Raw genomic sequence first — 16,334 nt, 5'->3', positions numbered from 1 at the left:
TTTTAATAATATGTTTAATTGCTTCTTAAAGTAAGCCACTGGATCTTGGAAGAACAAAGCTGTTTCTTTACCCCTTTTTCTTCACCCCTGCTACTTGTACAAAACGATCTTTTTTTTTTTTTTTAAGGTCAGCTTTTAGGTAACAAACTACTCTGCTTAGCTTGGCAAACTTTTATAAGACAACTAGGACACAGCAGAAAAAATACCGACTGACCATCTTGTCTGTACTTACTTAGACACTAGAATTTATACAAGTGCTAACAAGCTGTTACATGTCTCCTTACACGAAAAAGAATGATGCAACTTTGCTTATTACTGAAATCACCTTTGAAAGCAAATCAAACTAATATGCACCTTCCCAGGAACTTTAAATACCTATAGGTACAGCATGCACATTGTGTGACTTGACTTACACACTTTAACTCCTCTGTACTGATGAAGTTTGCTGCTTGGAAACTTGCAGGACTGGAAACATGCAAGGATTAGACATATTGGTAGGGTTTTAAATCCCTTTAAAATGTAGAAGCTGCAAACAGCTTGCTTTATCTTACCCTTCTGGCTCTAAGTACAGTCTGTGGAATCATAGGAGCATTCTGCTGAGCTGGGAGATGGTCATTATTTTATCAAGAGCCTGTTAAAAAAAAAAAAAAAAAGAGAGACGCATTGGCCAGGTTGAGAGCACCATACCTGATCTTATGTTTCAATATATTGTTCTCCCATTTTCCAATATATCACACAATTGTTACATAAAGAGTCAGAAAATAAGTTTATAACTTTTAATCAGAATCTTCAGAATATTTGGATTTTAAACATAGCCATGAAATAATACATTTTTAGATGATCTAGACAATGAAATTAATAATAATTTAGGGGTTGTTTTAAACTTAGATAATTTGAAATTCTAGCATGATTACTTCCTTGTGCAGATTTAAAGTTCATTTTCCAAAGGCATTCATCTGTCCATCCTTGAAATTTATTTGCTGCAAACATGAGCCAGTAAAGCTTGATTGCTCAAGTGTTTGAGGAATATGATCAGAAAAGGGAACACAGACTTAGCACAAATATGTGTTTACACTTCAAAATCAAGGACAAAAAATACCCCAACTGTAAGCTCTAATTCTTATTTTTTACTAACTCTCCATTTGAGTTCTAGTGGAGACTTTGGAAAGTTTAGATGACAAGAATAACAAGTATACTTTCTCGGTAAATCTCCTTGGAAGATTGGAGGCAAAGGGCTTCATACTAGCCTTGCAAACATGATGAATTTCACTCAAATCGAACAAGATGAATTACAGCTACTCTAGAATGAAAAGAAAAACAACCCAGGCCTCCAAAACCACAAGTATAGAACTGGGATTTTTATTTCAAGCAAATTTCAAGCCTGCTTCCAACGATCTTCATTCTTGTCTCTTGTGTGCAGGTAGCACCGTAGTGCGTTTTATTGATTGCTATATAATTGTTGACAAAATGATGCATTATTCAGCAAATTGCCACATGCGGTGAAAAGAAGCCAGCCTTTTTTCTGAAATCTTACAAGCATATACTTTATTTTACAGACAGTCTGACGAAGCACTGAATCACCCTCTTGTAATGTACCATATACATAAAAGAGAAGACCCCTTATATTTGTAGTTCAAAACAAACTTCTTCATATTTGTCAGTACTTGTTAGATGTGGGGTCCAATCAATTTTTGATATAGTGATACTTATATCAGGGACACACTTGGATTAGAATGTCACCTGAACAGAAATAGCTTCTGTGTCAGACTGATGTTTCCCATGAGCTTTTATATTTTCTTCCTACAGTCAATTCACTATAAACTGGCTCTGGCCAGAGCTTTATCCAGCTAGGAGAGCTCATCAGCCTAGGGACTGGAGCAGTTTTGTGCATGTCAGGCATGTCATCCATCTAAACTCCAGAATTGCCAGGTTTAACTGTTGCAGGCAACAGATTTGCATGCTGAAACAAATAGTCTTTCTCTCTGACCAAGCCATTAATGGCGATAATCTTGTCTCAGCTTGAAATCATTCACAGTGTATTTTTTTAATATATATTTAGTCAAAGATTAGTGTTAGAAGGTGAGCTGGTGAGAAAATGTAAGCAGCCCAAGAAAACACTGTTGGTACAGTGCTGTCACAAAATGAGGTCAATGGCTTTTTGTACAATTAAAGCAGCAGAGGGAATGCAACACATCTTGAGCGAGACATCCACAGCACTTCATTGCTGTCTGAAAAATCTGACTGCAACTTCCATTGCAATTTCATCCTGTGGAAGACCTGAACAAGGTTCTATGTGCCCAAAACGTGACTTGTTTTCTCCAAGATTTAATAGTGGATTTAACAAGAAGCTATTACCTCTCTTTACAAATGTATCTTATTTTAAGGTGTTAGAAACATTTAATTTAGTGACAAAAGCTGAGATTTTTGTGTCTTCTTAAGACCCATGTGTTTGGAGTAACAAGTTATGTGCCTGTGCCTTTAATTCAGCACTGAGTAATTACATTTAGGTCAGTGGAATCACTCCAGGTTTTCCTTGGTGTGTCTAAACCGAATGTTGTCCTAAGGATTTAGAAGCATATGAAGTGAATTTAGGAATGAACATTTATGTCAGTACTTGGAAAATGTAACTGAAATGAACTAACCCAGTCCGTAAGAGGGAAAGAGAACATAAAAGCAGAGGTGTAAATTTCAAAAGTAAGAGCAAGCATGTAGTTTTGCACGTGCAGGTATAATTTCCTCACCATTCTTTGTATTTTCCCCAATATTTATTTTTCTTGCCTATTTCATTAATAATGGCAAAAGGAATAATACAAATTAAATTGTGCTAAGTACTTCACCTCTTATTCATCTCCTTCAGCATACCTTTAAAACCTTTCCATAAAACAGAATATTGACTATCAAGAGACAAAATGTTAGATTTAAGTAGAAGCAAATAGGTCAAAATAAAATGCATTTAATTGGGAAACTATCTAAAATTTTATTGTAACAAGACACACGTTACTGGTATTAAGCAGTACATTTGAACACTCTGACCTAGTGTATAAGATAAAGGAGATCATAGAAGACTTTGGAGGAAAAAGATGTATGGGGAACACAAGTTTGTATGTGTAGGGGATAAAGACAAATGCTTGGATAATTTAGAATCATAACACGAACAAAAGTGAAACACTGGGACTTTAATAGCTGCCTTTTTTTCTTCAACTCCAATTATTAAGATATTTTGCTCCTGGCTAGCATATCAGGTGCCGATAGTGAATATTCTGGGACAGTACTTTTGCTGCATGAATGAAAACAGTTCTGTTCAAAAGATTAATAAAGGATTATCTTTTTTTATATATATATATACACACACACACTAAAGATAATGAAAATTGGAATGAAAAATGAAGTTGAAATCTACTCAAGTGACGTTAATAAAATGGAATTAAGTTTAGGAGAAAATGTAACCTAATTAAGAGGTTCAGAAAGGCACATTAGTATATGCTGGAAAAGTAATTTTTATATATGAAAGCTATTTTATGCTTTATATTATTATAATACACAGTCTTACACGAACAAATCAAAGATGTGCATGAGCTTCATACTAGAGCTCCGTGCTAGATGTATTGCTGGTCATTGCTGCACACTGCATTCAAGTTACAGCTGACCTGTAACCTTAGCAGAGTACAAAAGGGCAATCAAGAAAATAAGGATCTTGAGGTGGCAAAAAGGTTTCTTTACATTGCTTTTCTGCAATGAAGGAATCACCCTCTCAGAGAAATCTTTGCAGTGACAGGCTTGAAAAGGAGACACTCTTTTGGACCCAGAGCAAGGAGATCAAAGACCCTGCAAAATTCAACTGTGGCTAACATGGAGGAACCTGACTTACTCTTGGCTTTAAATATGACTAATACTTTTTTGCACTCCTAGTTTGGATTTGAATATCGTGGCTAGAAGTTATCAAGTCTTTTTGTGAGCAGCTGAAATAACAAGGCCTGCTTTCCTGATAGTTGGCAGTCGCACACCCAACTAGCGCTGCATTGCTGAAGCATCCCGGCTTTGCCATATTCAGGCAGAGGCTGTGATACTTCTGAGCTATACATTACTGACCAGTCAACTGGCACATAGATACTGATTGCTTGGTCAGCAAGGAAAGCAGAAGAGATAGCCTTTGCACTCATTTTGTAGTTTGTTCTTTAGCAGAAGCACTAATTTGCCTCTGTAACTTGCAGCCTCCCCCAAAGTACAGAAACTCTGGAACTGAAATTTGTTGAAACTGAACATCAGATCAAAAGCTCAAGGCCTCTAACAGCATGATTTCATAAGCCCTGCCTCCTTAAGAAGCCAGGATAAAAATACAGCTACATGAAAAATAAATGAGCAGCTTTTCCTGACTCTGAAACCAGAAAATAATGACACGAAACCAAAATCAAATGCAATAATATCAGCTGTATTCCCAAACGCCAGGATTAATGCTCCCTCTCCCAGCTCCCAGAGACTTGTTAAACAAATGAGCCTTATAATGTATTTTGCAAGTGAAAGATCCCGGAGTGGAGAAAGTAAACTCTAACATCAAAGACCCTTAACAAAAATGCTGTTCCTTGCTCCAAGAGTTTTGCACTGAAGGACATTCAGTCGGACCTTGCTCCTGCCACAGTCAGTATTTTCTCTTGTGATCAAATGAGCAGTTCTGCAGCACTGGCGGTAGTCTGAGATTTTAGATCAAAACTAATTTCTCAATACCTGGAGGTCAAGTCAGCCCATGCAAGTAAAAAAGGGCCAGTATCGCATGTGCACAGACCAGTCAGACATATTTTTATACTAGAAACAAATACTCTATTCAAAACATACTTTATGTACTACATTTTCCCTGAACGCCTCAGCTATGCCTCTGCAACGCTGGGTGCGCAGCCATGTTATCATCCTGGTTATTCTCGCTATGGGCTTGGTGGCATTTTTGGAACCATGTTCCACCTCTAGAATTTTTTTAAGTCTCCTGGAGAGAGACCTGATTTTGGTTGCACACTGTGATTCCCTCAGGAGAACTTTTCCCCTTTTTCCTTGTTTTTGTTATTACTTTTTTACTTTAAGTTTAAAAATGAAAGCCTTTGGACTGAAAAAGGGTGAAGGTGGAACGAAAAAGCCTCTTGATTAAAACCAAGAAGAAAAACCTTACAATACAAACTCCTATGAACACAACATGTCTCCTCCTGCTGCATTAATGCTGCTTCACGAAATGGCGACTGCCTCTGTACACAGCTGCCTAAAAACACACGCCTCCTTGCAGGAAAGCAGAAATGCAACTTTTTTTTTTTTCCAGCTTTCATTTTTCTCTCTTTACATTCAGTCCCTCCGGGACTCCCGAGAGCCCTCCGCAAAGCGGTAATCTGACAAACAGAGAAGCGACAGGGAGTGCATAGAGCCCTCCTTGTGCACAGACCAGCCTTTCCCATCTGCCTTCAGCTTTTGGAAAACACCCGGGACTCTTCCCCACACCGGCGTGGGATGAGTGGGTGCATGCAGGCTGGGCTGGTAAGCGGGGCTCTGGACTCCAGCGCCCTGTGCAGTGCAAATAAATCTGCTGATTCAGCCAGTGTCACCACGATCTTGCATTTCCAGAATTTTCTCCCTCCGCTTCCCAAATATAAAGGGACTTTTGTGCTAAATACTGAGCTGGAGCACTGATGGGCTCCGTGTAGGGCGCCATGTGGTATTTGGTTTCTCGCTACAGTACATGTTTTTATAATGATGGGGGAAGGGAAGGAAGGGAGCTGCTCTTACCAGCATGCCAATAATCTGTTGCAAAGGACTGGAGCTCCCAGAGCCAATTAGTCCTGAAGTTAACCATTTAACTGCTGAAAAAACTCAAGTCTCAGGCACAGACTCAGCAAGATTAGGGACAGAGAAGAACGTGTGGATACCCGGGGCACTAAGCTCAGATTTGTTCACAGATTCATTTTTCTACATTTTAGTACTAAATACTTTTGATACACAAACTGACCGCTGAAACTCCCTTAGGTCACAGCACACAAAGGTGGCACAGCTATATCCAGAACACATATACCGGACAATTTAAATAAAAGACAGATGTGTTTCAGGGTCTGTGCCAGCCTGTGGTGGAACCATGAAAGCCATCCACAGGACCCGCATTTCCAATACAGATTTCAGGTGGGTACAAGTCCCTGCCATGGGCAAACCCCTGCTGCCCACCGTGGGGTGGGAAGAGTCAGGGTGCTGCACTGGCAGGTGAGACCCAGCACCATCTCCCAGCAAGGCTGCTGCATATGGAAAAACTCCATAAGGTGGGGAAAGCTCTGAGAAAACAATGGCATAGTCTGTCTCCCTCTAAATGTGTATGTCTCCATCATCCCCAGGCTGTGCTCAGACACAGAGACATACTTTGGACCTCCCTGCACCAGTCTTGTTTTTCTAACCCCTTAACTGCATTAGAACAAGACCAAAAAAAAAAAAAAGTTCTTTTTATGTTCTGCAGTTTAATTTGTCATAAACTTTTAATGCCTGAGGCAGAGTAGCTCATGGCCTGCTTTGTGCTGCTGAACAAGCCAGGGAAGAAGATGCACAGGGAATTCCCAGCCTCAGACTTTTTCCTCCAGGGGCAAGTCTGAACATGGCCAGAGAGTACAGACAAATTAGTCCTAATGCAGAGCAGCAGCAACATGCTCCCACTTGACCCGTCAGGTCAGTAAACCTATTTTTGTGCTCTTTTTTTATTCCATGATGTACCAGCGAATATGGGATCAGACTCCCAGGATGCCAGGAAGACCAGCAGTTTGCACAGCACAGTGAAGTGCCCTGACATACCAAAAGCAGGCTCTCTACCCCAGCTCATCAGCCCTAGCAAGAAGCAGAGTTTATTTGCTTGGGAAGGGCCATACTAGTGTTGCAGGTCCGCTACCAGTGCACGCAAGCACTGCAGTGTACGTGAAAGGCATATTCCTACACCACTAGCCTCCCTAATGGATGAAAATGAAGTCAAATCTCCCTGCTTGCCACGGAGAAGGCCCAGCACACGTGGAAGTTGCTTGCTGCTCCCATTGAAGGGCCACAGCAAGGCTGGCACCATAATGCATCTCACTTTCAAGCTCCAAGAAGAATTCTGACTACATTAAAGTATAACTTTACATTCAAATTAAAACCACTGTAGAGGTGGGAAAATGTATCGCTAAGAAAATAGCAGATTATTTAGGCATGTGAGCTGCCAGAGCTCTGGCAATACAAGAGCTCTCTTATTCCTGTTGCCTCCCACAGCTGCATTCACTAAATATATCCTGGGCAGAGAACTGCATTTCTCCACCCCTTTCTCAGCCCAATCAGGTTTGCACAAACACCGCCAGGCTCCCTTGGGACACGCAGTCAGGCAGCAGCAATGCCCTAGTTACAGGCATCATGAAGGACAGAAGAGACTAATAACATCTGCAACAGGGTGAAATTGTTACATCCACAGGTTATTTTGAGAGGGAGTGCATGTAGCTGATCGATATTTAACTGTTAAAAACAGGCTGGTTTGTTCTCCATAAAGATACATCCCATTTGTACATCAGGATAGGTTACTGTAAGTTATTGCCATCAGATGATCTTCAATAGCTTGTGGAAAAAAAGAACCGGTGAACTCAGAGCAAATTCAAGCAGAAGAAGAATTGCCACCTCTATTAAAAAAAAAAAATCAGCTCGTGGCAGATTTAGAGGTGAGCAGTGGTCTTCAGGGACTGGCTGGCCCACAGAGAACAATCCCAATTTTACCTTCCATCAAGTCAAGGCTCTGTGTCAAGAGCTTGTCTGTATCAGACAAGATATTGTTTGATCATGTGTCTGACTCTGTGTGTGGGGGGGGGGAACGCAAACCAAAACAACAACAATTTTGACAGGGCCAAGGTGCTTCCCCCATGATCTCCATTCTGCTCTCCACGTCTCCTATCCTCACCTTCCATCTTTTACTTGCAAGGACACATATTCTTTGGCCCTGCACAATGGAGCCTTGGTCCTAACTGCAGCCTTGAAACACTGCTGCAATCACACCAACAAAGAAGAGGAAGAACTACACCTTCTGATACAGTTAATTCTATAGTGGATCAAATTCTGGGAGAAAAAGAGTCATCTTGATGGCTTTCAAGCTGTGAGCCAGGAGCGATTTTGACCCCCCCCCCAGTCCCTGCTTCTTCCCTTCCTCACAGTTCCCTATTTCTTTAACACCTCCATCTCCTCTAGCAACAAAGCAAATTTGACAGAACCTGGTCAATTTTTTTTTCAAGCCTTCTCATTTTAAGAAGTCAGTGGGAGCAGACTATCTTGCAATCGAACCTCACAGGAGGGAGAATTAAATATCTCATGCATGACCTTAATCCGTAGGATTTTGTAGATAGTTTTTCTTGTAATCTCAATACTCGGAGCTTATCATGCATTCAAATCATATCTGTAGCCCTAGAACATTTTGCAACAAAAGGAACCCAAATTCATTTTGATATAATTATGCAGTCACTTGAGTCACATGCTTGCTGTGGAATAAATATAAATACTGAGCTTTTGGGAATAACTGGCATCGAAGTGTAAAAAAAAAAAACAGGAATGAAAGCTATCTATTATATAAGGAAAAAAAGATCAGGTTTAGATGTCAAACTGCAGTAAAGGAAAATAGCACAATGTACGTATGAAAAGTCTTTTAATATCTCCTTTTTTCAATCCACAAAACATAAAAGAAAGAACCTAAACTCATACTTAAGCATCCACATAAAGTAAGGACCTTATTTTCAAAGGTAGTAGTATAATTCGAGGTATTTAAAACCTTTGAAATCAGATAATTCATTCACAAAATGGCCACAGGTCCCTAAGCTTAATCAAATAGTTGAAAGCTAGAAAAGCTAGAAAATTGTGCTGTGGATTTTGTGTCTTTCCTATACATTCTTTCCTTCTTTGCTTTTCTTGCCTTCCTGATAAAAAAAAAACCCTGTCCTCAAAGACTGTTCTAATTTTGTATTTGGAAATTGCCACTATTTTAATTATCGACTTTGCTGTAGAAGAACTACACCCTGCTGCACCGGTTGTGCTGAAAACGAGCCTTCTGTGCTGGGGACAGAAGTGGGTTTGCCTGCTCTGATTTCATAAGGTCTGCTGGATCCTACAGATTTCTGAGCACACATAGAAAGATGTAGTCTCATCTATGTACTTTTAAGAAGGAAATACAACATGTGAAACCAGATGTTAAGGCTGAGCCAGAGAGGAGCCCCAGGAGCGAGAGTTACCTTCAACAACTCTGCCGTTCTAAAAGCAAACAAAGGCATAAGAAACTGGGATGGAAGGTTTCATTCCTCAAACAAGGCAGTGACTCACCCACATTCCTAACTGCTCAAACAAGGGAGACAAACCCTCCTCCTGGCAGACCAGATCCTCCGCCTTTCATTGTGCCGAGCAAATCCCAAGCAAAGGCAAGCCGTGGTGGTGGCACAGTGTAGCAGACACAGCGCAGGGCCAAATGCGTTTCAGAAAGGGATCCTCCTTCACAAGTGGCTACATTAGCTTGCCTTCTTGAAAAGATTCAAGAGTTCAGAAGTTCTGCTTTTCACATCTCAAAACACAAGGAAAAGAAAAAGGGCTACTACTAACAATTGCTTTTCAAGAGGCAAACTCATGTTTTCTAAGATGCCAAGGTTTTCTGAAATTGCTAAGAGGCAGTAGTTGGCTTTTTTTTTTTCTGAAAACAATCCAAGGATAGACAAGTCAAATCAAAAAGTTAACTGAACAAAGGGAGCCAAGCAGTGTGTTTCTAACCATCGAGTTATTCACATGGGAAAATTTGACCTAGACATATGGAAACTCACTGTCCTAAACATCTGCTCAGTCATTCCCAACATACAAGTCAGACTTCACGGATGAAGGACAAGCATGATCCAGGTGACAGAGAGCATGCAGCCAAACTGCTGAACATGTCCAGCTCCATCCTTTTTGCATGGCTCTCCGGGATGTGGGGAGTGCTGTGCAGGTCCCCAGATGGCAGGGACATCAGCTGAGCTGCTGGGTGACAGCAACAGAGCCATCAGCAGCAGGGATGAGGAGGAGGTGGTAGAAAAGCTGGCTGTGAGGAAAGAGGACCAAAAAGAAAAGGAGCACAGAAAGCAGAGAACATTGCTAATTTTCAAGAGCAGCTCCAGGAAGCCAACATCTTTAAACTACAAACCTCAGAGTGGTTGTGGTTAGGAGACAAACATGGCTGGGTGATGGGGCTACAGGGAGGGCTGCAGGTAGGGCTATGCCAGTGCCCAGGGAGAGATGCCTCAAAGCCACGATTCAACTGGAGCCCCCCAAGGAGCAAAGCTGGGTAGGCGGTCCCCTCTGTAGCTGTGCCAGGGCTCTGCTAGGTGAGGTTCGTTCATCTGTGCAATGAAGGATGCCAGATTATGAGCATAAAATTCCCCTCTGGCTTCATACTCCATGAAGCAAAATTAAGGCTGATGCTCAATGTGTTCCACCCTATAGCAAGTTTTTAAATTCTTGGGTTTCTAGTGGTAGCCAGACGCCCCAAAAGGACATGTTCGTTCATTCCTTCTGGGGGCCAGCTTCTGGGGGAGCGTGGACCTGCTGCAGAAAGCAAATGGCAGTGTTACCTAATGGGGAGGGTTTATTTGCTTAACAGTTACCGGTGTAGGTTTGGCTGCTGGTGTAGGGAGAGTCCTTGAGAACACAGGCTGCTAGCAGAGGAACACAAAGCTGTGTTATTAATGGAAGTATCAAACTCACACAAATGAAATAAGCTGTCCTGGTTCTGAAGCCATGCTCGAGACATCATGAAAACGCCTGTTGCACTAACACTGCTGCCATACTTGAAGGCTAGCCCCAGCGAGCAGGGAAAGCATGCAAACCCGATACTCCACGCCACTGCAGATTTTGCCGGTGGCATTTGAAATATTTCCGGCATTTCAGACAATCCTCAGAGCACTAGAGCAGAGACTCACCCATCAGGACTCCAGAGCTTACATTTAAAAAAAAATAATCTGTTTGTCAAGTTGCAGAACAACAACTGTCTAGTTTATTAGATGGAAACAACAAAAGCAGAGGGAGATTTTACTGACATTATTTCTTCCCAATTCAGCACACTGCCTTCATTAAGTGACTATTACGATCAGTGCAACACCAAACAAAAAAACCAGGCTCGTTATAAGACATTTCCTTGTGCAGAGGCAGAGAAGCCATCACAGGAGGTGGACCCGAGCATATTACTATTACTGAGCATTTTGGCTGGCTCGTGCTATTTGGAAATCCCAGTTCTGCCAAGCTGCTTGAGAAAGGCAGCATTTGTCCCCTGCCTTCAGCATGAAAACGCAACTCAAATCCCTCCTCGGGAACAAAGGTGCTTCCCAGGAGCCTGGCGTGCTGCCGGCATGCCGAGCGCGTAGCCAAGCAACGGCAGCCGGATCAGGGCCTGCGCCTCACCCGTGATGCTCCAGCCTCCACAAACAATTCATGCCACGTAGACAAGACCGCGCAGGGTAATGGAAAATTACTGCAGGCTTTTTCTTAAAGGGCGAGAATCTCCGTTGGCGGAGAAGGTTGGCCCGCATCCCCCTTCCCAGCGCGCCCCAGGGTAATTTTTTGTTTCCTGCAAGAAAGGCTGTAGTGCGTCACTAGCACGCTGGGGCATTAATAAAGGCAGATATCATTTGCATGATATTTCAACTGACTGCGGTGATAAAAAATGTAAAGCAGAGAGCTAAGCTGCAGCGGAGGCGGGGGAAGAAGAGCTCAGCAGCCAGAGGCAGGAGGTGAACAAGCTGTCGGCTGCCTTTCTAAAACTGCTTTCGACACAGCCTCAAACATGGCGACCTTAACGCAGCGCAGTTAATATTAGCCAAGAGCTGATGCCAAAAATCCTCTTGCGCTTGGCAGGCACAATGTTTTAACAACTGCCTGGCAAATGTCTGCCTGCAAGGCTGCGGGAAGAAAATACGCCTTTAAAGAAAGGGCAAACTTACTTTGCCAATTGTTGGACTATTATCAGGGCAACAGCAATTTTTAAAAGTTATGGCCATGTTTACCTCCAGTTTCTAGAGTAAAAGAAAACTTAATTCTTAAGAGAGCATTGCACCTACCTAGCTTAAATTACCAAGCTAAAGAGCCACGCAGATAGCTACAGCGGCACCAAACAGCCCATTCAAGCTACTGTACTTTTGCCATGTGAAAATCAGAGATTTGCAGACTTACCGGTTGGACAGAGCAACATCTGCCTGACAGGCACACGGCCACAAGAGCTGCCCAGCAAGAGGGTCACAGCCCTGCTGCACAAACAGTGCTCTTTGCAGGGTTCAAAATTAGCTCCTGGTTCCATTACAGGTTTAATTTCATCTCCTCAAGGAGCAGACCACACTGCCTGTTCCTCAGGGCACCTATGGGGAACCGACTGCAACTAGCCTGCAGCAAAAAGAGAAAAGCAACCCTGCTCCTCTTGCTATAACCTTTTTGCTCACTGCATGCACCTGTGGCTCAGGATGGCCCTGGTTTAGTTCAAAGCTGCAGCTGTGCTTTCTGCCTTCTCTGCAGCCGCCTGCAATTTAAGGTGTTGCTTGCCAGACTGGTTCTAGGTCAGCTCCTGCAGCAACACGGCTTCTGCTCTTCCCCATCTTCATGTTTTAATTCATCTTTTCCTATGTATTTTTCTCAGATAAGCAGTGGTTAAAATCTCAACCCAATCTTTTCATGTTGTTGTAGCCCGCAAATGAAAATGAAGCCCCTGCACCAAGTTACGGGACTTCTTTGTAATTGAAACTCTCCCCCCGCCCTTAAACAGAAACCTTTGTTGTGAAGCTGCTTTCATTGCAAGCTCCTCAGGGAAAGTCATTACATTTAATAGAGGTTGACCTCATTTTGTATACCTTGCTATTAAAGCATATAAGGAGGGAACGTAATTAGAAGCAGTGACTTCTCAACAAAGATATACAGTACCTGTTGTTGCTACCTCCTTCTTACCTAAGGATTCATTTAATATGGCTTGGAAAGAGTAACTTGAAACAGCTTTTGGCAGATAAGTGAACACAAGTAAAATGGAAAGATCTGGTTTCCAAGAAGCCTTTTACAAGCAGTACAGAGAAATGAAATGAAACCCTTCAACAGCACACAAGGCTTCCTACAGAGACTCTCTGGAAGAACTGTGAACGTGCATTCCAGGTGAAAGCTAATCTCAGTCTGAGTCTGGAGTTACATAAAGGCATTTGATGGCAGAGAGAACCAGTAGTTGTGCATGGACCTGCACATGTGGCAGCCTCTGCTTGGCTGGAGGGAATTGCTGGAATTTTCTATTGCATTTCCAAGGCTGTGGTCTGAGACAAAGAAAGCAAAAGGGTTTGAGCTCAGTAAACATGTACAAGGGAGTGAATACAAAGATGCCCAGCTTTGTTAGCTTTCTAGCTTTACTAATGCAACCTGGGTTTCCACACAGTGGATACAATTGTCACAGGGGGATGGGTAAACACAGCCACTGGCCACCACTAAATAAATACATTTTTTGAAGTGAGGCAGTGCACTGCAGTAAGGGATGTGCTGCACCATGCCGGGAGCCTTGCTGAGCACAGCTGCGTTGGGGCTTTTCACCTTAACATGTTTTGAGTTTAAAACATCTGTTCATAGCCTGCTTTTCAAGTAAGCCCTACACTTTTCCAAACTGTAGAAGACCACTTGAAATACACATTTTTAATTCATTTTCCCAGCTCTTGTGATGGTCTCCCACCTCCTGAGCATCCATTGCATCTCCCATGCTCTGGGTCCTGCTAGCTAAGTGCCACCTCCCTGCTGAAACACAGGTGCATTGCTATGAGAAACTCTCATTATGTAAAAAGAGCAATTTCTTGCTACAAGCCCCAGGCTCCCTTAAATTTCCCTTTAGATTTTGTGGTTTGAACGAGTATTTCTGCTTCAGCGAGCCTCAGAACTTCCTGATTTTTGCAGAGTTGTCCCCGCCACAAACGACTGAGTTCAGCTCTGCTCAAAACTCAGCTTTGGACTTGGTTTCTTGAAAAATCAAGATTAATGATGGTGTCCCCAGCTGAAGTGCTTTCACGTGGTGTTAAATAGCAACTTCTTTTCCATAGTACCATCTCTCCTGGGTCTGTGTGCCCTGCACTGAGCAGAGCAGTTGCTGCCTACACCTGCAGTCGGTTTGCTCTGCCAACTGTTTGCCCTGTGGTTTGTGGCACAACGTGCATTTCAATGGGAGAAAAGAGAAAGGCAGCTCCTGCAAGAACACAATCAGAAACTCCCTGAAGACCACAGCATGGTGGCTTGAAGCACCCAGCCTTTGTTCCTCCTACTTGGGAACAGGTTTCCACTCCCTACAAGCAGAAGGGATCACAGTCATGAAAAATGTGTGAGGAAGCCCAGAGCTGGACTGCACCAGCCCAGCACAGTCCTGGAGGGCTGGGAGGACACTTGATGGCCAGCAGCTCTCCTCCTGCAGTCCCACAGGGACAGAAGGACCCAGCGTAGATAAGACACCTTTAGTCTTGCACCCTACTTTGCCTCCACCCTCAGCAAGGCCTTGGCTATTCCGGCTTAGCTAGTTTTGTCTCTCTCCTTCAGGTACCTCCTATATCAGATAAAGAGCCTTAATAAATCACACCCAACAATTCCCACCACACCTCAAGCAATTAACCCCATCCTGTGGCGGCGCTGGCTGGGGAAGCCCTGGACAATGTCCTGGGATGCCAATAAAGCCGAGAGCAATTTTGCTGCCTATTCAGTGCAAAGAAGGTTAGTCTTTTTGTGTTTATTTTTAGAGCAGTAAGTTATTTTCAAAGAGCCTTTCTGTCAGGCTTTGGCCTGGATAAGCTGCCAAGTCGGCTCCTCCAGCTCCACGGCATCGTTAGCAGGGCTGCCATGTGATGAAGTGGTGTCAGCACTTCCATTACAGCACCTTTCCCCTGCTCCAGCCCCCTTATAAATGGGACATAAAAATCCAGTTCTGGCAGAAACATTCAAGAGCCAACATGGAAAAGAGTCACCACCTTAACCTGATCTTTGCTAAAATTCATCTGGCTGGGGAGAGAAAGTGGGGATTTAAAATATATTTTATCCCTCCCACGCCTAAATCCTGAATTTTAAAATCTGGCTGTATCACACTCAAATTACTCACAGGGAATTTTTTTTTTTTTGAAACATATCTATGGTAAATGGAGAAGTGATCCTTTCCCTCCTCTGCCTCTTCTGCAAGCCAAACGCTTGGTTAAAAGTTGCCAGTGTCAATCCTACTAACAAAGACCACAGTTAATGGTCACTTTAATTGGGCACAAATCCATGGTAGTGTTGAATGTGAGAGACGGATGTCCTTCTCACCACCCTTGGCCACACGCAGCCACCCCAGGTGCTGGGTCAGGGAACTAATTTCGCTGACAACTAACCAGGAGCTTCCAGCCAGCTCGGATGTGACTGAAACCACCCGTCAGCACGAGGCAGGGGCACTGTGGTGTTGGGAAACAGCAGCCGGGGCTGGAGGAAGGCAGGACTGCTCTTGGCACCAGCGCTTGTGCCTATGGACGATGTTTTTTGATAACTGGCATCTATATCAGCTGCTGCTCAAAAAGAAAGCGGCCCCTTCTTTTGTGGAGATGCTTGCTATAGAGTGGTCATGCTGTCAGCCAGACTGATGAATTAATCCAGACTCAGACTCCATCTATTTCCTTTTTTTCTTTACTTTTCAGCTGGATCAGTTCCCTGAGCACAAGAGCCAGCACACATCGAGTAGGAATAGGGGACTGGGACAGAGGAGTACAAGATGCCTCCTGCCAGCAGCACCGACGACTTGCGTTGGTGCACATTGACCCCGAAACAGCCCCGTAGCGCCACAGCGTTCGGCTCAGCTGGTTCCTCTCTCCTAAGCCAGCACATAGCGAGTACACTGCAAAATCAGGAGGGGAAGAGAAAGAGCCTGTAGCTTGCTCTGCTTTGCCTTAATGCTGGAGTAAATGACCATCTAAGGGGCAGGTAGGTCTAGAGGAACTATAGGAAGGGGAACTATAGGATGGAGCCTACCAACTCTTTCACTCTTACAAAGAAGTTCTCCCACTTCTGGTTTCAATATTTATACATTTTCTAACTCCAGCATGTATTTCTATGTTACCCCAGAAAAGGCAAAGTCTGGAAACTGCTACAGGCTCCAGCCAACAGGAGCTTGTTCTGGTGTGAGAACATCTGCAGCTCCAGACTTGCCGAGGATGTTTAGGAGATGCAGAAGGGAGATTTTGTGAAGTCACATGAGACAGCAGCCAGCTCAGCTCAACCCAGCCCCGCTATCCCACTTTTCTATGGGAATGCTGTGCTGCACGACCTGGCAGTGCCTCCTACAATGCTTTGAGCTCCAT

General features: G+C 43.3%; 1 protein-coding gene across 2 annotated transcripts in view; it reads right to left on the bottom strand.

Moving 5' to 3' along the window:
- CHD2 (chromodomain helicase DNA binding protein 2) overlaps positions 1-12,513 on the bottom strand; it is a 91,397-nt gene extending 78,884 nt beyond the window's left edge. Inside the window, exons 1-2 of one of the 2 annotated variants that reach the window (XM_069798489.1) lie at positions 12,190-12,513; positions 552-631 (exon numbers count right to left, since the gene is read on the bottom strand). The gene's annotated coding sequence lies outside the window, so the exon portion shown is untranslated. Of the gene's footprint in view, positions 1-551; positions 632-9,324; positions 9,453-12,189 lie in introns of those variants that run through there. The other variant, XM_069798490.1, reaches the window with a different exon arrangement.
- Between the last annotated feature and the right edge of the window lie 3,821 nt (positions 12,514-16,334).

This window comes from Haliaeetus albicilla, chromosome 12, assembly GCF_947461875.1.
Source record: "Haliaeetus albicilla chromosome 12, bHalAlb1.1, whole genome shotgun sequence".
In the NCBI taxonomy this organism is placed as follows: domain Eukaryota; kingdom Metazoa; phylum Chordata; class Aves; order Accipitriformes; family Accipitridae; genus Haliaeetus; species Haliaeetus albicilla.
Note: the sequence above shows the minus strand (reverse complement) of the source record. Positions and strands in the feature narration are given on the sequence as shown.